Source organism: Stenella coeruleoalba (assembly GCF_951394435.1).
Source record: "Stenella coeruleoalba genome assembly, chromosome: 10".
Taxonomy (NCBI): Eukaryota; Metazoa; Chordata; class Mammalia; order Artiodactyla; family Delphinidae; genus Stenella; species Stenella coeruleoalba.
This window is the reverse complement of record NC_137156.1, coordinates 89,531,657-89,557,093: the sequence shown is the minus strand read 5'-3', so window position 1 is coordinate 89,557,093 and position 25,437 is coordinate 89,531,657. Positions and strand designations below refer to the sequence as shown.

The 25,437-nt window shown below is 39.7% G+C and overlaps 1 protein-coding gene across 6 annotated transcripts in view; it reads right to left on the bottom strand.

The window, feature by feature from the left end:
* The window catches only part of CHL1 (cell adhesion molecule L1 like), a 212,738-nt gene extending 187,502 nt beyond the window's left edge, over positions 1-25,236 (bottom strand). For 2 of the 6 annotated variants that reach the window (XM_079934245.1, XM_079934250.1), the window contains exon 1: positions 14,184-14,450. The gene's annotated coding sequence lies outside the window, so the exon portion shown is untranslated. Of the gene's footprint in view, positions 1-13,854; positions 14,116-14,183; positions 14,451-15,523; positions 15,645-16,959; positions 17,053-25,152 lie in introns of those variants that run through there. The other 4 variants (XM_079934247.1, XM_079934249.1, XM_079934248.1 and 1 more) reach the window with 4 other exon arrangements.
* Positions 25,237-25,437: the final 201 nt, after the last annotated feature.

Sequence of the window (25,437 nt, the reverse complement as noted above, 5' to 3'; positions counted from 1 at the left end):
AAGGCAATTTAAAGCATTACCAGTATAGAATTAAATACACCGTAGCATAGCCTTTTAGGGTTATATATATTGCATTTTGCCTGTTGACATAATTTTTGAAATATGAAAAATATAGTGCAATACTCTGCTGGTGCTTTCGGCAAGACTGCAGGAGAAACACGTCTACTCACGTTTATCAGAAAGGTGGGAGTCAGAGGTATAAGGAAAATAGCATGCTTGGCTCCCAAGTACTTAGAGAAAAAATGACAGGCTATAGAAGGAAGAATATGATGGGAGGATTTGAGAAAATAGAAAGGCAGAAGCAATGAGAACACAAACGGAACCTACATCAGGCATGGCGGTAGTTGTTCTTCAGCCACTCTCAGTGAGCCCTTGAAGAGAAAGAAATAGTCCAAGAAAGCTCCCCGGCTATATATTCTTAACCTGCTTCTTGTTCTATGCACAAGAAGAAATAAGAATAATGTTGGTCCTCGCTCCCCATTAGCGCCTTCCCATTACAGCCATGCTTCTGAAAGTTACAGGTAAAGCAGGGCTGCAGCCAAACGCACAATCATCATTTCAGGCCAAGAAGCCTGCTTTCTTGTCCATGTGTGGCTGTAATGGACAAATAGAAGGAAATGGAGCAGCTCTTCTCTCTCCCTCCTCAAGCCTGGTGCCTTATGGAATCTCAGCAGTCACCTCCTTGATTCCTGGCCTTCGGGTTCCACCTTGGCCCTTCTGACTCTCAGGAGGTACTCCTGGTTCTCCCACGCCCAAGCCATTTCCAAGGTAAATGGGGAAGAGTAAGGATAAATGTAAATGGATCAGAAGACAAAAGCATCAGAAAAGCCTATCCCGCTGAAGAATCTTTAGGCAAAAGTATTCTTGGCCAACTCATCCCTCCCTTACTCTCAACTCTAGCCTCTCTCTCCAGACAAAACCACAGGCACTTCCATGGAGCCCAAGTTCACCCTCTTGTCACACTCCCTTCTCAAAGGCATTTGTTTTCCTGGGCTTAAGATATTTAGGAACTGGGGAAGACAAAGGAGTATCCCCTTGGGACAGAGAGTAGTTCTACTTGTTCCATGTTTCTTCCACTTTTTAATCAATCGTGTATGAAGTACATGGTGTTACAGTGGGCTTGATAATCCTGTTATTAGCATGTCTTTGAAAAAAAATTTCTTCCTACCTTGTCTACTAGAATCCTCCAGCAAGGTAGTTAGATGAGTCCTCCCTTTGAATCTAGAATAGTCTTTGATGGCTTGGACCAATGGATTACAGAAGAAGGGCTACTCCACCCCTGGCCTTTAAGACAACTGACAATCTTCTAAGTTTAGCTCTTGGAGCCCTGAGCCATCACTCAAGAAGTCCAACATCTATTGCAGAAACCAGTGAAGAGGCCATGTGACTACATGAAAAGGAAGAGAAGCCCAGATGAGCTCAACCCAACTGGCTAAAACAACGGACATGCAAGTGAAGCCATCTTGGGGCCACCAGTCCAGCTTAGCCACCATCTGAAAACCACGAGGTGACCTCAGTTGTTATGAGGTGGGGCTAAAGAAATCACTTACCCCAGCCCAGGCTGAATTCCTGACCCACAAAATTATGAAATTTCATAAAATGGAGTTTTAACTTGTTTAAGTTACGGGTTAGTTTGCCATGTAGCAATAGATTTATGGGACAACGTCCCTTCACATTTTACATGAATTGCTACATGGTCACATTTCTGAATCGTTTTTCATCATTTCCCCTCTTAGCTACACATAAGCTCCAGGTATTTTTCTTCCAAACAATAAGCAGCTTGTGTATTTCCCCAAGAATCTAATATGCAAAACACGTATCTACTGAGGTCTTAAACAGTTTTAAGCCATATGGTGAATTCCCGGTACACAATTCAACAAAATAAATGATGAAAATAGCGTGAACTCAATTTCAGAAGTCAATGGAATGGTGATAGTATTTACACAGCACAGTCTCCCTAAGTGATGGTAATAAAAAAATACACTGTGATTTCCCTATAGTGGGCAATACAACATCTTATCTGCAAAGAATAGTACCTTGGATAGTTATCAGTACATTGCTTCTACAAGGACATCTTGTAAAAGGTTTGGAGGTTTTATTATTGCTCTTTTGTATTTGTATTTAACATTCTTAAACAGCTACATCACTAGTTAAGAGGGTTTTACGTGATTTTCAGATAAATGATCTGTACTCCTATACGTGGTACATGAAAATTTATCTTTTCTATTCTAAACTATGTTGTAATTTCTTAATGACTCAGAACCATCCATATACGCATGATTTCTGAGTTGTCTTTTTCTAGCGTTTCTATCTTTATCCCTTGCTGAAGAGATGTTAGCTGTAAATTCTTTTGTCTGCGAATGAATCTGCAACATTTCCTTCATCTGCTCTAACTTGCAGTTTATCCTGTTGTCCGCTAAAATAAAACAGACAATTAAGCTTACTGAGATGCTTCTAAATTAAGAGTAAATAGTCATCGAATAAGGCTGGTCTTTCCACAATAAAATTATTGCAGTTTGGTGAATTTTTGCAGAGATTAGATTTAGGTTGCTATGATGCCTCTTTTGTTCAATTTTTAGATACTAGCTTAGGATTTAAATACTGGAGTTACCTGGTGAGTAAACTCCAAATGAATACCTATCATTACAGTCATTGATTTATTTGACATTTTTACTCTTATTTGTAGCAGTAAAACAGCATGGAGGAAAATGAGCATTGTTTTGGCAATCGGTGAGAAATATTTATTTTTAGGACATCTACATAGGTCAAAATAAATTCGGATTGAAAGTATTTAATATGATGTGTTAACTACAGATTAATAAACTACTCTGTATTATTCAAGGCTTCCAATTTTATTTTTTTAATATTTATGGACTGGGAGTAGCTGTGTAATTACTTCAGCTTTCCACTTCAGTTTTAGCATGAGTTGTGAACAGTGCACACCCTCCTGCCCACCCCATGCACGTATACACTTACAGCCACTCACATAATCTTGTTTCATTTATGGAACCAGTTGTAAATAACCAAAACCATATTGGTATGCAATCTTCAAAGACAGTAAGTGCGATGTAAATCCAGTTGAATAAAAATCTAGAACAGGGCCTCCGTTCCCTTCATAGGACACAGAACCAAATGGACAGCCAAATTAGCCTCCCATTAAGGACACATTCTAATTTTCAGAGGAGACAATCAAGGGACTCTCCACCAGAAGCATTCAGTCTGTTAAACCCATTATTTAAATGAACTTGGGAAATGATGACACAAACCTTTCTGTCCCTCCTCATCAGCTCAGAATTTGGAGGGGCAAAGGAAGCGGAATGCATGCTTAATTGAGGCAGTAAATGCTAGGCTGTAGCAGACTGTTACACTGTTAAACACAGCAATGGGTTTTTAATGGCTGCTGTCCAAAATTACACTGGAGATAAATGGTTTATTAGTAATAATAATAGCTGGCACTTTTATCCTCAAAACACTTAACAAATATTAGCTCATTAATCCTCCAACTGCCACTGGGAGGCAACAGTAAATGCTTCTATCCTCAGTTTACAGCTGGTGAAACAGGGAAATAGAAGGTAGTAACCAAGTTTTCAAAAGGAGGTTTTGTATATGGAGGTCAATTTCCAATTCAAACAACTCATGTCAATTTTTATACATAATTGGATGGTATTCCCTCTAATGACTGCCAGCCCTTTTTTGAGGGGCCAGTGATTAAGGTCAAATCCAATTTATTTGAACTTGACTCCCATGAGTTGTACCTGAATTGCTCAAGCCTGGTCCTTTAGCATCATTTCAAGCAAATCAATTGTGTTCAAAATCTATTCAGCCCAAATCAATTACATGCGGAAACTTGTATGCATGGAAAAAGGTCTCTTGAGATCCTTTGAAATCTAGCTCCACTGAGAATTGCTGGAGGTCACAATGTGAAACAGGGTCAAGGTCAAATTTAAACACCTTTATTTTGGCTTTCTATTTTTAACCATTCACTCAGATCTCCTTTGTGGAAAACAGTATATGTCTCAAATTAGTGAACAATAACGAATAACCCAAAATAGTCCGTTATTCATTCTGGTGTAGTCTATAGATGTTAAAATTATTATATTTTTCTTTGTTTACTTTTCCATCATGGACAATGTTTTCAATTTCTTGCCATTGTATAATGCCTTAAGTATGTTAATTTAATGAATGATTTCTCTGCTGAGTCATCAGAGGCACTGTACAGAACAAGTTTAGAAAGTCTCTGAATTTATAATACCAAAATAAGTTCATTTCTTGAGGAGCTAAGTGCTGTACTCTAAAGAAGCAGGCATGGATCAAACAAAAGCCTTAAAGCAATTCCACTCCATATAGTCCAAGGAAATGGGATCTGCTCTATAGACAAAGCAGAAAGCAAACACATTTTTGCCACTATCTATTATATAAAAAAGAGCCTTTTGGAGTCAGTGTTTGAGAATGCTACTTGTATTTTGCATATTAAAAAATGTACATTTTTTTCTAAACACCACACACCAAAAAAATCAAACACCTCTCAAAAATCCTAAATATATTGACCATGCCTATAATAGAGTTGATTTCTTTTTCCCTCCAAAGCCTTATCTTAACTGACAGCTGCTAATAAAGACAGCGCCGTCGTTATGATAGGTGTCATTTTCAAGAACAGTCAGGCTGGGATATGGCATCTATCACTGCCGACTATTTCTATCTTAATCGGGAGTGGCAGATACACCTTTGTGGAAATGTCAACCGTGTAATGCAATTGGTTACATATAATACCCAGATATGAAGGAAATCCATGCATATTGATACTATAGAGCATTAGAAACATTCCTGCCAAGAAATAAGAAATGGTAATGAGGGCAAGCAAAAGCTTTGGTGAGGGTGAAGGTTGATTTTTACATATACTGGTGCCCAGGACACATTTCAGGAAGACTCAGACACCAAACACTTTTATGACATGATTTTGGAGAAAACACAGATGTCCTCCTTTCCCAATGTATCTCCCACATGGCAGTGCCTCACAATGAATCTTTGCAACAAGAATTTTAAATCCACCATTTTAAATGCCACCATTCCTGGTATAAACATACAATATCATGTAATACCTTAGGAGGAGCCCTTATTATCTACTTTTCCACATGTTTACCTGAGGTAATAAGACACGGAACGGGTAAATCTGGTTGGACAACGGGGATGAGTGCTGGCCCTTGATGAAGACCATAGTTAGAGAATCCTACTAATCCAGGGGGGTACTGACGGACATTGCACACATGGGAAATGAAGTCAAAGAGAGAAGAGAAAGGGTGTGCAATGGACTGAACGTGTGTGTCTCCCCCAGATTCGTATGTTGAAACCCTAATACAGATGTGATGGTATTTGGAGGTGTGGCCTTTGGGAGGGAATTAGATCATAAGGGTAGAGCCCTCATGAATGAGATTGGTACCCTTATAAAAGGGAAACTGGAGAACTCTCTTGGGCCCTTTCTGCCGTTCTCCCTGTGACAATACAACAAGAAGTCAGCAGTCTGCAAACAGAAGATGGCTGGCACCCTGATCTCAGGCTTCTAGTCTCCAGAACTGTGAGAAATAAATGTCTGTTTTTATAAGCCTCTCAGTCTGTGGTACTTTGCTACAGCAGTCCAAACTAAGAGGGGGTGCTGAAGGGGTCTGCCGGACTCAAAGGCAGCATAGTGTAGTAGTTAAGATCTTGTGGCTGGGGAGCAGATACTTCTGAGTTTAAGTTCCGGCTCAGCAACTTCCAGGCCATATTGTGTGAGCCAGGACAAGGACGCCCCTACGTCTGTGACACTCAGCGTTAAATGGGTATTATCATAATAGTACTTTCCTCAAAACACTGATGCAGAGATTGCAAAATGCATCATAAACATTTAATAAGTGATAGCTATTTAAGTGTTTGCCTGGCACAGCCTCAGTCCTGCGCAAAGCAGTTATTCAATAAAAGTTTTTTAATGATTGGTCACTGTCAATGTCTCACAGAACATACAATCAATCAATCAACTAATCAATCAATGTGCACTGGAATTACGGAAGCTATGTAAAAAAATCTAATCTCTCTACCTTTGGGCAGGGCTATATTCAACCTTGGAAATATAACTGGTGAAGTTTTCAATACTTCCCCTACATTTACTGCATCCCTCAGCATATATATTAACTCTGAATTTGTTTTTAAAAAAAGAAATCAGCTATACGATAGTTCTCTTTTTTTTTTTCAAATAAGGAAATCTAAAAGCTGTAGAGTGGATTATGAACTTGGTTACATATCAGGGTATCTGCACTTTAATTCTGGTTTCACCACTGCCCAGCCCGCTATTCGACCTTGCTTCAGTTTTTTTTCCTCTATATAATGAGCTAGCAAACCTGTCACTTTTTGTCTGCCATGTTGTTGAAAAAGTCACATGAGATATGGGGCTTTTAAAACTCTTTAAAAAGCTCAAATAAGTACTCAAATAATGCAAGACATGGTGATTTTTAAATAGAAATATTCAGAAGGAATCTTCCAAATGGATGGAAATGCAGTGTCAAGTGTCAAGAGTCTCAGAAAAGGTCAATACTTATCTTCCCCTTGAACCTTTGCACATGAGAGGTGTTATTTCCTTTGAACACATCAATATGTAAGACATCCCATAGTAAGCTGATAGTCTATCACATTACATTCTTTAGTGGAGGTCTTCAACACAGAACAAACTGAATTCACAATCAACTCTAATAGCATCAAATCATCAAAAATCTCCACATTTTTCTCACCAATTTACCTTCTATTACACTGACTACGTCCCTTGGCCAGGGAACATACAAATTTCTCACATCAGGATGCTACCAATGCATCCCTGATCTATTTCCTCATCCTCTTTACCCTGACACCACTACACCAAAGAGAGGTACCCTCCAGAGACCCAAATATCCAGGTCGCAGTGACTTCAGGCTGCCAGAGGATTATTTGAGGGTGTCTCCACTTCCTGGGTACGACACCTGCAATCTCTAGAGTTAAAATCACCACTTACAGCAAAAGCTTTTGTTAGGGAGGAAACTCTGCTAAAAATGCAAGCCTGTTACCTTAGAAGAGAGAATACATCTTTTGCATTATTCTCTCTGCTGTAAAGCTCTCATCTTGGAAAGCAGAGATAATGCAAGGGAATAGACAAGTTTGTTTTGAAGTTTGAAGGCTGCAACTGAAACTCACCTCTGGCCATGAGCATGCCCACCTGGGGCAATGAAAGAGGAGCCGAGAAAGGAACAACAAAGAAAAAGAGGAAAAGATAGCCCTGAATGCAAATTTAATGATTCTCCATCTTGTCCTGCTTTTGGCGATTCGAGCTTTCTTCCTCCCCATTACCCACATTCTATACATTTGAAGCCTTCAAGGTGTGCTTCATATTCTTCATTAACCCCCCAGATTCAGATCCCTTCTCCACCTTTCTCCAGGCTGCTCTGTGCAGAGGGATCCAACTTCAGCAGGACACTTGCACCAGGCTCCCTTGTCCACTGCCTGCTGGTGGGTACAGCCACCGCGAGGAAGGAGCCGAAGATCTTGGGGTAGGAGACCAGTGTCCTGTTACTCAAGAATGGCTATGTTTCTCTAAAACCACAATTCCTGTCTGCAGCCTTCCCCAAAGCTATGGCTCTCACCTTCCAGTAAATTTTCTCTCTTGTCGTCCCACTGGACTAAGGGCAGTAACAGCCCCAGGGGTGCCTCTGCAGCCCTTGTTGGTTTCCCTCAACCCTGCCCAAAAAGATGTGGTCCCTTCTTTAAATGCCCTTCAATTGCCCCATTTGAGTACTACTTATATACAGGAAAAAATCAAAGTGAAAGCAAGAGAGTGCCAGATTTTATCCAGAGAAGATGAAAAACTCTGGGTCCTTTAAGACTGCCAAGGGGACATGTTACCCAGTTCCAGCCAGTGGTACTCTCTGTCACCTGGGCATTCAGGTCCAATATTCCAAGAACATCAAGTTTTCCAAGGTAAGTCAGAAATATGAATTTTATGTGAAATATCTGGGTTTTAAATATTGGCTCAAATATTTCTTAAACATGCCTCAGGCCAAATAACACATATATAGGCTGGGTTCAGTCCAAGGGACACAGGGTTGGATCTTAAATAGACTACGGTGCCTCTTCTTAAAAAAAAAAAAAAAATCTGCTTTTCCTTATAATGCAGAATTATAACAAGAAAGGTAGAAATTCTCATCTATACAGCTCTTTCCTACTCAATTATTTAGTCCAAAAACAACCACCTTCCCTCCCTCATTTGAAATCTCAAGGCGAAAAGAGAGAAACAACCAGAACTCAAAAGTGACAGGAATCTTGATATCTGGGTCTGTTCTAAATGTATGAATCTAATCAAATTATTTAATTTCTGTATGGCTCTCTCCATTCATCCACAAAATCAGGATAATGACTTTTTTCCTACCATCTTCACAGAGACATTTGGCTGAAAAATGAAATACATAGTAAATGAAAAGCACATTTGAGCTCTTCAGAGAATAAAGTGCTGTCTAAACCAAAGGGATTAGTAAGAAAAACCTCAGAGGTTTATCAGAGCTCTTCTTTTTCAACCACATTTCATTATGCCAAGGTAACTGTGAGTCAATGCCTCAGGCCAACATGATATTATAGAAGACCCACCCAAATCTAAGGCAGTGGCTCTCAACTCTTGCATCAGAATCTCACCGGAAGCTTTCAAAAATCCACATGCCTGATGACCACCTCCAGGGATTCTTATTGAACTGATCTGGGTTGCTAGTTTTAAGAAAAGCTCTCCAGGTGATTCTCATTTCAGCCAAGCCTGAAAACTACTACTCAGGATCTTTCAAAGATGTGAAACAATCACAACCAGTATATGTGCAGATAATTGATGTATATGTGCATAAAATTGATGTAGGTGTCAACCCATGTTCCATACTTTTAATGATAATAATATAATAAGCTCATACTTATTCATATACATAGATACACACTTATGTCTATCTCTCTTTTATCCATTCATACACTGAGCATGGAGTAACTATTATAATAAAAAAGCCAGAATTTACTGAATGCTTAATGAGTTCTAATAAGTTGTCTACATAGACTGCCCCATATAACGCTCATAATAACACACGTGAGCTGGGTGTGGATATTACTCCTCATTTCCATAGATGAAATCAGTCTCAGGGAGGTTAAAATGACTCAGCCAGGGCCACACACTGAGGAGTTCACAGAACTGGATTTGGAAGCCTGGCAGCCTGACTATTACAGCCACACCAGTCTGCTTCCCACTGTGCCAGAATCTGTAGGGTTTATGAGATGCATAGAATGAAGCATGCGCCCTCAAAAGGTTTTACCATCTGAGAAGGGAATTACGATGCACACTAACATTCACAGGCTGAATAGGAAAATGGTATATGGTAGTCCCTGGAGTCAGGGAGAGGTGGACTGAAAGATGGGCAATGGCTGGCTTTGCTAAGCTCCTACTTCACAACTACAGGGGAAATGAGATGCACGCAAACATCTGAGGAGAGAGTGTGATAAGACCACCTGGAGAAGAAACCCTGGTCAAAGAACAGAGTGCATTTATATATCTGCCATTCAGCACATTTATTATTCTGATCATCTCCCAGTATCACTTGGATTGAATGTTTATGCCCCCCTAAATTTACCAAATTATCATGTCATTCATGACTTTTGAAGACTTCACCTCAGTTCGAAATTTATTTCTGATTCTTACTGAAAAACTGTGTACACACAATTTTAACATACACACATACACACACACACAGACACATACACTCCCAATAATTTGACTTCCAAAGAGGTACACAAGTTGCAATCTTTTGGTAGTAATAAACTAATGTGAAAATTAAGTAAACAGTTTTTACGGAAAATTTTTAAAAACTGAAAACAGAATATTCTCTTTGTATTTTTACTATCTAAACACAGTGGAAAGGTAAGCAGGATCATTTTTCATCCACAATACATAAAATCTAAATTAGTTATGGTCTATTTGTGCACTGACTAAAAACATTCGTTAACAAAACAGAATTTTCTAGTTTACTGGATAAATATACCAGGAGAAATTGCAGAATAATGTTAGGTTGCCAAGCAACCACTGCTCTACTCCCTCATTCATCAAGCTTCTTATCCCAGTGCTAGAGAATTCCAACCGATTTGTTTCTTGGGAAAATTACAGTGACTTTCGGTAACACAATAATACTTCTATTCTCAGAAGATAAACTTAGATGTTCTTTTGATCAAAGAGATGTGTTAATTCATTATTCTCTACATGGTGCTAATGAGAAAGCTATAATTAACTAACTATACTAGTGCGACACATAAAATAAACTGCAGTAATTAGTAATGTTTAAGGTTTTAACCAGATTCCCAAATCAGAAAATACAGAATCTTTCCTCCAATAAAGATGTAGAGAAAGGAGAAATCACCATAACTAATTAAATTGAGAACTGTTTCCATTCTCTACCCTCTCCCCCCCAAAAAAGGGATAGAGGCACGGGATTGCCAAAATGTGAGAGATTTCACTTTAATAGCAAAGAAAATAGCTCAATGACAATTCTACTTGTAGGTAGACATAAAATGCCGGAGAATACTGTAATCTTTTCTTTGAAAGAATGCTTAGCACAATATTTTTCCAGGAATGAAAAGAAAGAATATTAGGCTTTCACTCATTAGCCGTGTTAATTTAGCATATTGTATGTAAATCACCATAATAATTGCATTCCCTTCATACGGAATTAGTTAGAATGAAGCTGTAATCAAAATGTTCATAATTGAAAATATAGTATTCTCGGTCTCGTTTTGAAAAAATAACAAGGAACACTGATTGAATCAGATAATACAGTACATCATTGAAAACAGCCTTGGTATAGAGACAGGTTGGTCCTCTAGATTATACCTTAGCATGTCAATTAGCTCCCCAGATTCAGGACTCAACACTTCTGGATCTGTCATGGGTTTTTATTTTTACCCTTTGTCTTCAGCCTAACTTAAACTTTCCATGTGCATTACTGCTTAAATTTTTAGGGAAAATACAAAATAGTGAAAAGCTAAATTTTGTTTCTAAAAAGTATTAGACTCTATGGCACTGCTGGCTGTCATAAGTCAAAGTGCAAAATAATTTCCAATAAATGAAACATTTAATGCCAATGCTCCTGGGAAAGAATGTGTAAATGATCACATGAATTTCAGGCAAGCTGTCACACTAATTCCTCAAGGCACCCTTTAAAGATGACATATTCACTGTGAAGAAGGGGGTGTTGGTTGTCGTGCAAAAGTCAAACTTGACTCAATACTCTGCTATCTGAATTGATATTCACAGAGCTTCCTGACACTCATTTCTTCAAATCTAATGCCATTAGCTACCCTCTATTACTTAATTTTCTTTTATGAGATAAAAACTAGTAGAATCTTAAATCAGTCTTAAATCATTACTTTTATTTATAATTCTCCATTAAAAAAAAATGAATCAGGCTAAAATATTTCAAAAAAGCAATTTTGGGTCAAACAACCTGCTATCTTCAAAGAATTCAGAAGTTAACTATAAAAATCAAGCTCCTATCCAGCAAACATTTTCCTAGGTGAGGTCTATTTTGTAAAATCATAAGGAGCTTTGTGACGGTGACATCTGTCTGGTTTTACTTGCTTCAGCTTCATCAAAACTTGCCAATATTTTAATAAGCAAGTAATTTAAAAATGAATTTAATACTACTTCATTTAATGAGATGAATTAACTTTAAGGTAATAAATACATTATGTGCAATATCAAATCCTGTCAGACCTGTAATTAGGTCAATGGGGTGTATAGTTTGCTCATCACCAGATATGTTGGAGCACCTATATAACCAAGAGTAGTAATAAACGTCCGTAGCCTTTTCTTTAAAGGGAAGGGCCCATAAGATGCAACAGAGAACAATCTGGAAAACACAGATTAATCATCACAGTCCTGCACTTCTGCAGTGAAGAGTACAAACATGCTCGGAAAGAGATTTTAATGAACTTTCTTAGCCAGTACTCACACCTGCCCAGACATAATTATTTGTCTCCATTTATTCACTGACAGTATTCAGGAGCTTGTGAGGAATGATTATACACTGTGTGCCCTGCCGTTCCTAGAGGTGAGTCCACTGCAGCACTTCGGGCCATAAAATGGAAAGCCATGTTACACACTAGACTCTACAACCAAGTTAAATTTTGAAAGCCACAGGGTGGTCCATTATAAAGAGAATGAAATTAAGACAAAGCCAATTGCAACATTAGCAGGTGAAAGAGGAAACATTTTTACACACAAAGCGGTAAAAGCAACTGTTTTTTTCTTGTCACTAAAAGTTTCCCCCAGTAGCTTTCTAAGCTTCTCTCTCCATCCAGTTGGTCAGTTTATATCTTCCAATCTGCTCCAAAGCAACGCTTTGTAGGAGTAGGACTGGCCAGTAATATTAATGTCAATTGATGGTCTCCAAAAGTAGAAATTAGTATTTTGCCTTGAATAAAAATGCAGAGTAATGAGAACACGCCGTATCTAATTGAGGACTAACTTATAATAAAAGTAACGGCGTCAGCAACCATAACTTTTAGTGTTTATTATGCATCAGACACTGAGCTAAACTGTCTACTGGAATTATCTCATTCCAGGCGCTCAAAAACCCTAAAAGGAAGGTACTGATATTATCCCTATTATTCAAAAGGGGAAACTGGGGTACGGGGTCGATAAATGTCTCGTCCAAAAGCACACATCTCAGAGACCATGGACCTGAAATTCGAACGCACGTGAGCACGGCGAGAGCCTTTGCCTTGCACGAGCCCAGGTGGCTCACCAGTTGCCCACCTCCGCGCGCACGCGCAAATGTGCCCCCCACCTGGGGCGTTCCCGTGAGCGCGCCATCGCGCGCGCGCGTGCCAGGCGCCGCTTGCCAGCTCTGGGGGCTCTTTGGGAGCTCACGCGGGCGGGGCTGGAACCCCGCGCCCCTCGAGTTGGGCTGGACCTGGATCTTCCTCCCCGCCTTGCCGCCCTGCTGTGTCACTACACACCCGCCTTCAGCCGCTCACCTCCCACCCCTTCCCCTGCCCGCCCTTCGGCGGACAGCCCGACCACCCACCCTGCGCTCGCCCCAGGGCGCGGCTCCGGGCGTGGGTACCTGAGCTAGCGCGGCGGAGGCTTCTTGGGCCCTGGCTTGTCGCAGGAATTCCTCCGTCCTGCCCTTGCATGAGAAAGTGAGGCTCGCAGCGGGCAAAAGGAGTGGGAATGAAGAGACTGGCTAGCGTTCCCCAGCCTCCTGGCTCCAGTCTCTGCTCTCCAAATTAATCACTTTCTCCCTGCTCCCTCCCCACGCACACTCTCACTCAAAAAAAAAAAAGAAAAAAAAAAAGGAAGGAGGAGAGGCACAAAGAGGAAGAAGGGACCTTCCATGACTGGCATCTCTAGCTCCCTCAGCTTCGCTACCAGGGGAGCCATGGCAACACGCCCCCAGCCTGACCCCTCGCCCCCTCGGTGGCCTGGGGAGGTGGAGCTCCTAACCCTCCCAGTTTTCTCGCCCCCCAACCCAGCTGTCCACAGATCTCCCTTTTCCAGCTGGCGTCGCGTACCGAACCCCAGCGGGATCTGGAATCCTCCCCTGAGAGTGGGAGCAAGACAGTGGGGCGGGGGTGTTGGCGGAAGAGAACTGAGCCTTACGACCCAAGAGATGGTAAGGGGCAGAGAGGAGTGAAGCCAGGACTGACCCCAAACCCAGCTGGTCCTCGCAGCCCCCTCTCGGGAGAGGGCTGGAATCTCCAGGAGGGTCTGGAATCCTCTCCAGAGGGTAGGAAGAGATGCTGGTAAGGGAGGTTGGAGGAAAGACAAGAGGGTCAACCTACCCGTGACCAGGCGGAGAAAGTGGGAGCCGGAGGATTCGAGGACCCGTTTACTCCGTCCGACTGACCGGAGGGGTCTGAATCCAGCCTCAGCCTCCAGGGGGCGGGGCTGGGAAAGGGGGTGTCTCTAACTGGCTTAAGGCTGAGGGACCTCGGACCACCCTACTTCGTGCAACAACGGAGCCCTGATTGCACACCATCTCCGACCCATAAGGAGTTGACCCCCTCCCCCCAGAAGCAAACCACTTACCCTCCTGCTGTCTCGCTCAAAGATTTGGGGAGCCCCCAGGGCTAACGAAACAAACGCAAACTGACCCTCACCCCGGACACACCTGAGTCGCTTCCTGCACCAGATCCGTTCGGTACCTTCCCTCGGGAAAACCTCTCCCTCAGGCTGGCTTGGAACGGCAGAGGGACGTGGGGGTCCAGTAGCTCCCGGCAGATCCACGGGAGTTTCTGGCCGGCCGCTCCCAGCTGATCTGCACGCGGGTCTGCCCGCGGAGATACCGCCGCGCCCCGCCCACCGCCGGCAGTGGCCGAGAGGACGCGGACCTGTTCTGGCTTGCGCTCCGTTCCACGCCCACCCGGTAGAGGCTGGTTCGCGCCTCTCCTCTCTCCGCTGGTTCTGCTCCGCTACCCCTCACCCACGCCGCTTATTTTCCTTCCCTTTGCACACTCCCGTGGGACAGGGAGAGTTACAGGCTTAAGACTTTTATTTCATGGTGAAAAGCAAGGGACGAAGCCAAAACTTTGCTCGCCATTTTCCACATCTATGGTCAAAGAGGTCAAAAGATCGCTGCCCCTTTTGTCTGGAAAAAAGAAATTTTAAAGAAACCCCTCCTCCTCCCGAGAGTTCCAGTCAGTACATATTCCAGACACGGGTCGCCAGTCTGGTTTTCTCTCAGTGCTGCGTGTTGAAGGGGTGTGATGCCATGGACCTATTAAAAATAATTCTTTTTGCTTTCCTTCCTCATTTAGAGGCGTGATGGGGCGTGCTATTTAATTTACAAATGATGCTACTTCCATAAACTGCCAAATTATTGTATACATAAATTTACGCACCTTCTTCTGTTACCATTTTAAAAACATTGTTCTAACACTTACGGTCTATAATTTTACCATATTGTTCCCTAACATTTTTTTCCTATTTATTCTGTATTAATTCACTATTATAAAGTAGAAGAAAGCCCTGCGTGCTTATTTCCATTGCAAAAGGCCACTTCTGATGCCTTATCAATTCCACCAAAAAAAGCAAATTTTATTTTAGGATTCCAAAATTAATCTGGGAAAGTTACAGTCCTTGCAGTATAAGTGGTTTATATACCCCTTTCATTTTTTTCTCCACCGTGATCATATTTTCCAAAATTTTCACACAGTACTACGTTTTTTTTTAAAAAAATCCTGTTGAATTTAAGTTCTCTTTGATGGTTAGAGAATCATTGACTTCTAATTTTTACTCTAGTAAGGCAGTGAGATTGACCTTACAGTCTGGTTTTGTTCTCATCTAGTGCATTGAACAATGAGGACATTTAGAGCTGTGAGCTACCCTCAGAGCTGGATGCCGCTATAGTGAGCAGCAAGGGGAAGGCAACTCAGGATTCAGCTTCAGAAGCAACTGAATAAAATATTTTGAAAAGGAATAAATGAACTTTTAATTTTAATAATTGCTAACCTTGAAGCCCCAATTCTGTCAGTTCATGTGTGGGCATAGTTCTTACTGACTGCATCGCAAATTGCAAATGCAAGTGAGGGCAGGATTTGTCCTGAGTTTAAATTGAACTGCTGGAGTAATTTCTTTGCCTGAGGCCTCATTATTCACGTGGCATGTCTTCTAAAGTAGAAACAAAGATAGAATATTGAATAAAATTCCAACAGGGAAAATACTGTGTCTGTAGGAAAACATTTCCAAGGTCAAGGAGACACAAAGCTAAGTTGATCTCGGGAGTTTACCACCTTCTGGATAAACATCTGCTGAGCAAAAGACTCAGAACTCCATCCTGGCCAAACCAACAGAATACTGAAACATACTGTTCTTCTTTTCTCTATGATGAGTTTGCTTGACATCTGGATCATTATTTTAAAAACAAATGTTTATTGAGCACCTACTGTTTATCAGTCATTGTCCTAGGTGCTAGGGTACAGTGGAAAATTCAACAGGCAAGGCCAGTTGCGTCTTTTTAAATCAACTGCCCAAAGATATATAAAAGAATACCAAAGTATAATACCTGAAACAAGAAGATGAAGTGTCAGCTCTTAAATATGGGTTTTTATTGAAAGGAAAATAACAATAACATACTTCTGAGCCTCTGGCACTGCATATAAATTAGGAAATACCCAAAGAGTGAACCCGTGGCTTACCAGGGACAGCCATTAAGTCAACATATACACAAAAAACTTTACTCCAGGCAGCTACATTTTAAGAAGGAAGTGAGAAAGAAGAAAAAGATAGCTAAGGAAAAGGGAAGAAAGGGAGGGACAGACGGTAGGAGGAAGGAAGAGAGGGAGGAAGACAGGCAAATGATTAACCAAGAAAGGAAAACAGTATTGAGAACAAGAAAGTATTTTAGCCAACTAAAGGAAGTTTTTTTTTTAAAGGAATACAAAATGGAGGCAATGACTTAAACTTCCACATCCAAGAAACACCTCATAGCTCTTACCTCCAAGGATAAGTTCTTATTTTTAATACATATTTAAGGGCAGGCAACCAATCTAGGCTTTCCTGTCCCAAGAAACTTGCTGCTTTGAAACCCTCTCTTGGCTCCCATTCTCCTGTCTGACACTTTATTCAGCACATTTCCCACTCTACAAACAATCCTAATCTATCAGGCATCACGCCTTTGCACGTGGGTGCTGCAGAAAGACTAGATACTTATGTCACGTAAAAATTTGATTGCATTAGCCTTGAAAGGTGTGAATTGCTCTCTCACAATGGAGGAACACCACGTAAAATAAAAATTCAACTATTAAATCACAAATGAAGGGGAGAAAAGGAGTTCTTTCATGAATAGAAGCAGAAGGTGAGAGCGATAGGCCAGTCATCTGGAAAAAAGAGAAAAGGTATGAAAAGCTGGGGTATTTTTTAGCTTTTACTGCTAATTTACTACTTACCCCGGCCTGAACCATCATTTGGTATCATTCCCGGAGTAGGGCCGTTGGAGGAATACTGCCTTTTGGCAAAGCCCAGTAGCTAGGGATATGGCATCACTCCTAGAAAAAAATGTTTAGCAGAAGAGCTGTAGTTTTGGAAATGGCATTTCAGTCTATCAGTTCAGAATAGTCACAGATCGACAGAGGTTTTCTGGCCAACTGCTATAAAAAAGGAAAGCCGGATGTTCCACTGAGGGATAAACCCTCAAAGGCAACCTTGGAAGTACAAAGCAGCCACCTTCGGCTTAGATATTAATCAAGCTAAAGAAGACCGTATTAACTCTGAGGACTTAAAATGACAGAGTCGATACTCCTTTAACCTGTCCTTTAATGTGAGAACAAACGACATGTGTTAAAAATCAAAGGGCAATAATTCTGGAACAAATAAAAAGATAAAATCTTGTATTTCATTCTGTGGATCATTAATATGTGTGATTCACCCTTAGGAGGTCATGGAACCAGATACTTTAACTGGATTCTAAAAGGGCTAGCTAATGTTATGGTCATTAATAACATTATACTTACATAGCTAAGACATTGCTTGTATTTTGCCAAATCTCAGGCTTCAGGGCATTTGTTGATTTCTTGTGGAGATCAGAAAGATTTCCTATCCTCCAACCAGAAACGCCCAACTGACAATTATGGCCAGCTCACTCTCCTATTGGTGATTGCCCTAAAGTCCTAGTCAATCAAATTTTGTCTCAAAGACCTGTGAACTGTGTTATAGAATGAATTCACATTTATTGCGGGAAAACACTGGTATTTTGGGAGGGTGGGAATTTCATCTAAACCTCTCTACTTCCAACATAATATAAAATCTTTTCAATCTGATAGGGACCTCAGATAAAATATTCTCCTACAACTTCTTTTTATATTGATACCTGAGATGGGTAAGGTTCACAAATTTTCTCAAGGTTGTACAACCGGTTAGTGGCCTAGAAAAAATTGAAAGATCTCCTAGTTTTTAATCTTGTGTCATTTTAGAATATGACAAGTCACTGCCATCTTGGAAGATAATTTTATTTATTCCAATTCTGCTACAGCAAATAAACGTAGGCTGAATAGTCAAATGGTGAGTGATACCACAAGAATAAGGGTATTTGTCTCTGACATTTACAGAGACAAATAGTTTAGTCGAAGTAAAGGACTTAGTTTATCCTTTTTCCCTGTCTATTTTGTCCAGTTGATTTTGGACAATAGGTTTTACCACTGTCAACATGAAGTAAACATGTTAGAGAAAAAGGAGAGAACCAGTGGCTCTCCTTAATGTAAGACCTTGTGGCAGGGGACTTCCCTGGTGGCACAGTGGTTAAGAATCTGCCTGCCAGTGCAGGGACATGGGTTTGAGCCCTTGTCCAGAAGGATCCCACATGCCACAGGGCAACTAACCCCGTGCTCCACAACTACTGAGCCTGTGCTCTGGAGACCGTGAGCCACAACTACCGAGCCCGCGAGCCACAACTACCGAGCCCACGTGCCACAACTACTGAGCTTACACTCTAGAGCCCGTGCTCGGTGATAAGAGAAGCCACTGCAATGAGAAGCCCGCGCACTGCAACGAAGAGTAGCCCCCGCTCGCTGCAACTAGAGAAAGCCCATGCGCAGCAACAAAAACCCAATGCGGCCAAAAATAAACAAAATTTAAAAAAAAAAAAAAGGACCTTGTGACAGGATGTTGTTTGCTCTCCTCCCTTCTCCTGCCTCACCCCCAAATCTGTTCCTTCTGTTTTTTTTCTTCCTGGGCACATGGCCACCTACCAAAAGACTACATTTCCCAGTTTCCCTCGTCACCAAGTTTGAACCCAAGACTAAGTTCTCACTAAAGCGACATGAGGAGAAATGTAGTTGGCAACTTCCAGGTCATCTACTTAAAAATAATCTAGCTTCACAGCTCTTTTACCTTCTAGCTAGCCTGCAGTGGTAAAATTTTTATGTTGAAGAAGACAAAAAAACACCCCTTAGCCTGAGTCACTGGATGACTCCATGGATTGGAGCCCACTTCTTACCAGGAAATGACTTTATCTCTTCTTTGAGCCAATGTCTTTTGGGGTCTCTTTATTATAACCGTTTAACCTTTTCCCTAACTAATACAATTGTGATCTCTGTCATCAGAACGATTTCAGAATAGTAAAGGAAAATAAGAATGGAAGCTGCAGTGGACAGTGCTATTTTTTTGTTTGCCTGGTATTTATCTGCATTCATAGAGCTCAACCAGCTTTAGAGAATAACATCCCCCTGTGTTTATATGGCTGAGTTGAGGCTAAGTGCAATGCTTCTTATCTACCTCTGGTCCAGGTGACACAGGCATGAACAACCAATATTTTCTATCCCTCTGATCAGAGCAATGAAAGGCAGATTCAAAAGGAGCCAATGAGAGACCTACCTTGGACTCACTCTGAGCAATGGGGATAAAACCTGAGGATTGCTCAGCAGGCATGAGGTAAGTGAGGCTGTTTTTTATCAACACTTAGAGCACGCCTGACAATGAAGGCACTGCAGGGAGAAGAAAAGGAGAGAGACAGTTACTTGACATTCTTATTTGAAGACTTAGATCTTCAAATAAGCTGAAAGTTCATTGTTTATTAAAAGCTGAAACTGGAATACATCTTGACTCTGTAGCTAGGTGAGTGGAAAAATATTTTACATAAAATAGTTTGTATTGGTTTCCTGTTTCTTGTGATCGAAATCATTTTTATTCACTATAAATGCCCAAGTAAGATTATTCTCTTGGGATAAGTTGTTTAGTAAAAGGGATGTGCATGGCAAAGTGTCTTCCTTTCACGAGATCACCGATCTGATTGGCAATGACCCCCTGAAATACTCTGTCCAAAGGATTCCACCCTATATCTGAGTTCAGCAGGAAAGGACAAAGTGATCTATTAATGATGCCTGTCATTGATATTACACAAGAAATGATTCTCATGTGCCACAGGTATTTGTCATCCTTGTTTTAAGTCATTCTTAAAGTTTGGCATAAATCTAGATGTATGTGGACTTTACTTTTGTAAAAAATTATGACATAATAGTACATTCTCTGGGAGCACATTTTTAGCTCTTTAAAAATGAGCCATGGACCAATTAGTCCTCTCCCTGTAGTGTTTAGTGGCCATAATTCATGCTTTCATTTGACTTTTTTCCTGCAAAATAAACAAATTAATTAGCAGAGTTGCATTTAAAGCACAAATTGCTAGTATGTTATACTGTGTTAGCAGAAACCATAACTCAGTGATTTAGTCATTGCACTGGATTTATTTTCTTTCAAGGGTTAAATGAGACTTATCAATCGATTTTTTTCATGTTGTTTTTCAGAATATGATAAACAGACAAACTCAGTAAGGCATTCCAAACCCTATGCCACAGTACAATAAGCTCACAGCAAGGATTCTGAATCCCGTTTGTATTGACACAAAAGATTTGCCTTATCATATAGGCATTAGTTCTTCTATCTTCCGCTGTATCTTTTGTGTTTCTCACTCAGGTAGTTTTTTGCCAGCTTATGCTAAAACATTTAAGGACACAGAACTACAGGCACGAGTGTTACATAACCCTTATATTGCCGATATATAGTGTTTCCTCCAAACAAGCAAAATTTATTGGCTTATATTCTTTTTCCTATTGCTCAGTCCATCACACTAATACAAATGGGAAACATGGTTAAAATTTTTCATATCTTGTATAAAGAAGCCAGCATAAAAGTTTCCTAAAATTAAGCAGCTTTTAATATCCTCAAATATAAGTAAAGGAAGAAATTTGATGATGCAAGTCTGGAATATTCCAGGGTCCCTAAAATATTCTGATACAGTATCCAAAGAAGACATACATGAATTGACAAGTACCATGAATATATGCAATGTAGATAATAACGAACAACCATAGCACATAAATCAAAGTAAATAACTTGATAATATTTTGGCTAATGAAAATAAACTAAACAAAACAAAAAAGCAAAGCCCAAATATAATTGCATTACCCAATTTTAGGACAGACACCATTTTAGACACCATTAATTCATGTAACCATTTTAGGAAAAAATAATTACATTATGTATTATTGTTTTAAAATTAAATAATAAAATTAGCAATTATACTCAATAAGTTTAAGGATGTCCATAAATTTGGATCCAGGATTCCCACTTCTACGGCTCTATACAATGTAAATAACCTGAAATACAGGTAACTCAATATGCCCATAAATACTCAATGATAAAATTAATCATAAATACATGAGAACATAATTACCAGGTTGAATTATATGAAATTGTTCCTATGTCAGTCCTGCAAACATGGTGATTTCACACTGTTCAACCTAATGAATTATTCTGCAACCTTATGATGATTAAACAGTCTAAAATTATATTTTTAAAGATTTGTAATGTAAGAAATTCTTTCCAATGTAAAGTTGTGGAATTCTAGTTATGGTTCCTTTCAGGACCAACCCTCCTGTAGATAAAAACTGTAAAGAGGGCTTCCCTGGTGGCGCAGTGGTTGAGAGTCCGCCTGCTGATGCAGGGGACGCGGGTTCGTGCCCCAGTCTGGGAGGATCCCACATGCCGCGGAGCGGCTGGGCCTGTGGGCCATGGCCGCTGAGCCTGCGCGTCCGGAGCCTGTGCTCCGCGGTGGGAGAGGCCACAACAGTGAGAGGCCTGTGTACCGCAAAAAAAAAAAAAAAAAAACTGTAAAGAGTGCTCGCTTCGGCAGCACATATACTAAAATTGGAACGATACAGAGATTAGCACGGCCCCTGCGCAAGGATGACATGCAAATTTGTGAAGCGTTCCATATTTTTCTGTTTAAAAAATTATATATATGTAGAACTGGGGGGTTTGAATACTCATTAGATATTTGGTAATATTAAGGAATTATTGTTAATTTTGTGGTTGTGATAATGATATTGTGGGTTTTTTTTTTTAATCCCTATCTAGAGATACATGCTGATATATTTAAAACAAAATAATATGATGTTGGGAGCCATTCAAAATAATCTGGGATGAGGGGTGAGTAAGTAGCATTATTGTTGAAACAAGATTGTCTATGAGTTAACTGTTGGAAGCTGGGTGACAGGTCATGGTGGAGGGGGTCCTCAAACTCTTTTCTCTTTTGCTTATGTTTGAATTTTCCATAATAAAAACTTAAAAATAAAATAAAAACAAGCAAGCAAACAAAAAAACTGTAAAGAATGGATAGAATATAAACGTAATAACTGAAAGCGCTGGAAGGTTTTCCCAAACAGGCAGATGCTGGAAAGGGTAGAAACCCAGAGGAAGGAAACAGCACTGGATGAGTTTCCTATTTTATAGCTTTTAACCAGAGGGCAGGACCCAGTCTGTCAGCTAGATCAACAGAAATTTTCCAACCTCAAAGAGAGAGACAAGATTGGAGGGAGAAAAATGAATGCAGCTTCAAAATACTTAATATGTGTATAATTGGAGTCCCAAAAGAAGAGAGAAAGATGGGGCATAAAATATATTTGAAGAAATAATGGCAAAGATTTACCGAAAGTGATGCAAGTCAGAAATGTATAGATTCAAGGAATTCAGCAATGCTATAGCAGAATAAATACAAAGAAAACCCCACCTAGAGCACAGTAATTAAGCTGTTAAAAAACAAAGAGTAAAAGAAAACCTTGAAAGAAGACAGAGAGAAAAGCAACACATAACATACACATGAATAGCAAGCTTAAAGTGCTAAAAGAAAAAAAAAAAAAACCCCTAGAAGTCTAGATCCAGTGAAAGTATTCTTCAAGTATGAAGGCAAGATAAAGATAGTTCCAGATAAAAGAAAACTAAAGAGGGTTATCACCGTCAGAGCTGCACTACAAGAAATGTTAAAAGTAGTTTTTAAGGCTGAAGGGAAATGATACCAGATGAAACTAAGATCTTTAGAAAGAAATAAAGACCCTGGAAATGGAAATATGTGGGTAAATATTAAAGACTATTTTTTCTTCCAATTTATTTAAAGTATACGTGACTGTTTAAACAAAAAGCCCTAGCTCTTACTTCCAATAAAACTGAGACAATTCTCCCAACTCAAGAGAAAATGCACATTATTACACATACAAAAAACTACCATATATATATATACCATTTCATATATAAAGATATGTTTCAATAATTTATATTCCTGAACAAAAATATAGCATCTTTCATAATGTAGATTTCATCCAGGGTTTTATTATTAGCACAACTGCAAAGCCTGCAGAGATTTTACAGAAAGATCAGCCCAATTAGATAAAAATGAGAATCCTCTTTTCAGATCTAAATTTTGCATCATTATCTCTCTAGGAAGAGATCATTAAATTATGATTTAGTCACAGGGCTGTTTACTGATTAGAATGCAAAACACTTAACCATTTGCATTTGAAAACAAAGTGGAAGATATATAGCTAGTCCACTTTAAAATAAAAGAGCTTAAAATTTATCTACATTTTAATGAATTGCTTAAGAGGAAGTACAAAACAACTCTCTGCCCAGTATAGTGTGTTTTTTCTATTATGCACGCTCAAAGGGCTGATAAATTGATAAATATCTTACACACAAGGTAATTAACAACAATTCTTGTATACCAAACATGTTTTCTTTGCTTCATCCAATGAAAAATACATTTGGGGGAAACTTGTTTCTGTTTCTCAAAATTAGACTGATGTTTATTCCAGGACCAGATACAATTATTATGAACCAAAAAAGTATTTATCTTACGGTGTTTCAACCAATATCATATCATGCAACAATTGGTTATCATGAGCAGAATAAAAATCTTTTTTATTTTTCATAATCATCTAATAATCAGAAATTATGAAAGCATAATGTATAATGCAATTTTTGTGAGTTTTCAAGGCACTGGTAAGTATTAAGTGTCAAGTTAAAAAAGAGGACAAGACAGAATAAATAAATGTGAGTTTGTTTTATATTCCTAAAAATTTTTCTTTATAAAATAAATATTTGGAGGATACCATGTTTTTAACACACATAAAAATATGACAAATCTAATGTACATACAGAAAACACAATTTTCCACTAAACGCTACTGAAATAAATTGCAAATAATGTTTTTATAAACTGATATTATCTGGCAGCCTAATTATGTCTTTAATTCACACACTCACTCCAAAATTCAGATATAGTGAAAAGATAAAATGCTCACCAAGGGACTTCCCTCGTGACACAGTGATAAGAATCCGCCTGCCAATGCAGGGGACACGGATTCGAGCCCTGGTCCAGGAAGAACCCACATGCTGCAGAGCAACTAAGCCCGTGTGCCACAACTACTGAGCCTTTGCTCTAGAGCCCGCAAGCCACAACTACTGAAGCCTGCGTGCCTAGAGCCCGTGCTCTGCAACATGATATACCACCACAATAAGGCGGTGCAGCTCAATGAAGTGTAGGCCCTGCTCGCCGCAACTAGAGAAAGCCCACGCACAGCAAAGAAGACCCAACACAGCCAAAAAAAAAAAAAAAAATGCTCACCAAGATATCTAATGAAGGATAATAGTAACCTTTTGAAAAATTTAAAATGCTATTGAAATATTTTCATTTTGAAAGTAAGCTAACATATTTACTAGGGACAAATTGCAAAGCCTTACTGACTAATTCTTACTCAAATGATTTAAATATCAAAGACTGTTGCCAGATTTTGAAGGTGATAGCTGGCAATTAACTTCTGTGAAAGTTTGTGAATAAAGCAAGGCATATGTTCCACACTTGACGAATTACACACATCCATTATAAGATCTAGAATAGAAAGACAGTCCCATGCCAACCTTCAAGCCTCAACAAGAATTTATTCAAGCCATAACTCTACACTGATGACAGAGCAAACCAACATAAAGTGGGGACTTTACCAAAGGAATCGTTTATAGAAGGTCAGAAGAGGTTTCCCGTAAAATGCTGTGGAAACCCAACTGTTTTGTTCTATTTTATACTTACCATAATAAACTCCTATCCTTTAAGTTATAGAATTTTCTCACCATCATGTGATCTAAAATGTAAGGTGAAACAGGCCCTTGTTGGAATTATCTCAAAGAGGGAAAATAAAATATGGTCTCTGAAATGGTGACTGTGGTTTTGTTCATATCCTTTGGCAAATGAATTAGCCTCCTCGGGAATTGGTAGTTAAATGTAATTCTGGTCGTGGAGATCATCACCAATTTTGTACTTACTTCCATCAGTAGGTGTAATCTTCTATATTTGTTGAAGATGGATGACTTTGTCTGTGCTCTTGATTCCCCAGAGATTGAAATTCTGTAAAAGAGTACAGAAAGTGTCATTAAACGGGGCATCTATGGTGCACATTAAACTCAGAAAAGTGCATAATAAAGTCAGAAAAATAACAAGCCTAAAACACGAGCAAACATTGCTTCCCTAAGTAAGCAGGAGCAATGGAGAGAGACAGAAAGGGAAAAACATAAATCGCATAATGCATACTAAAAATGCTTCCTCTAGAA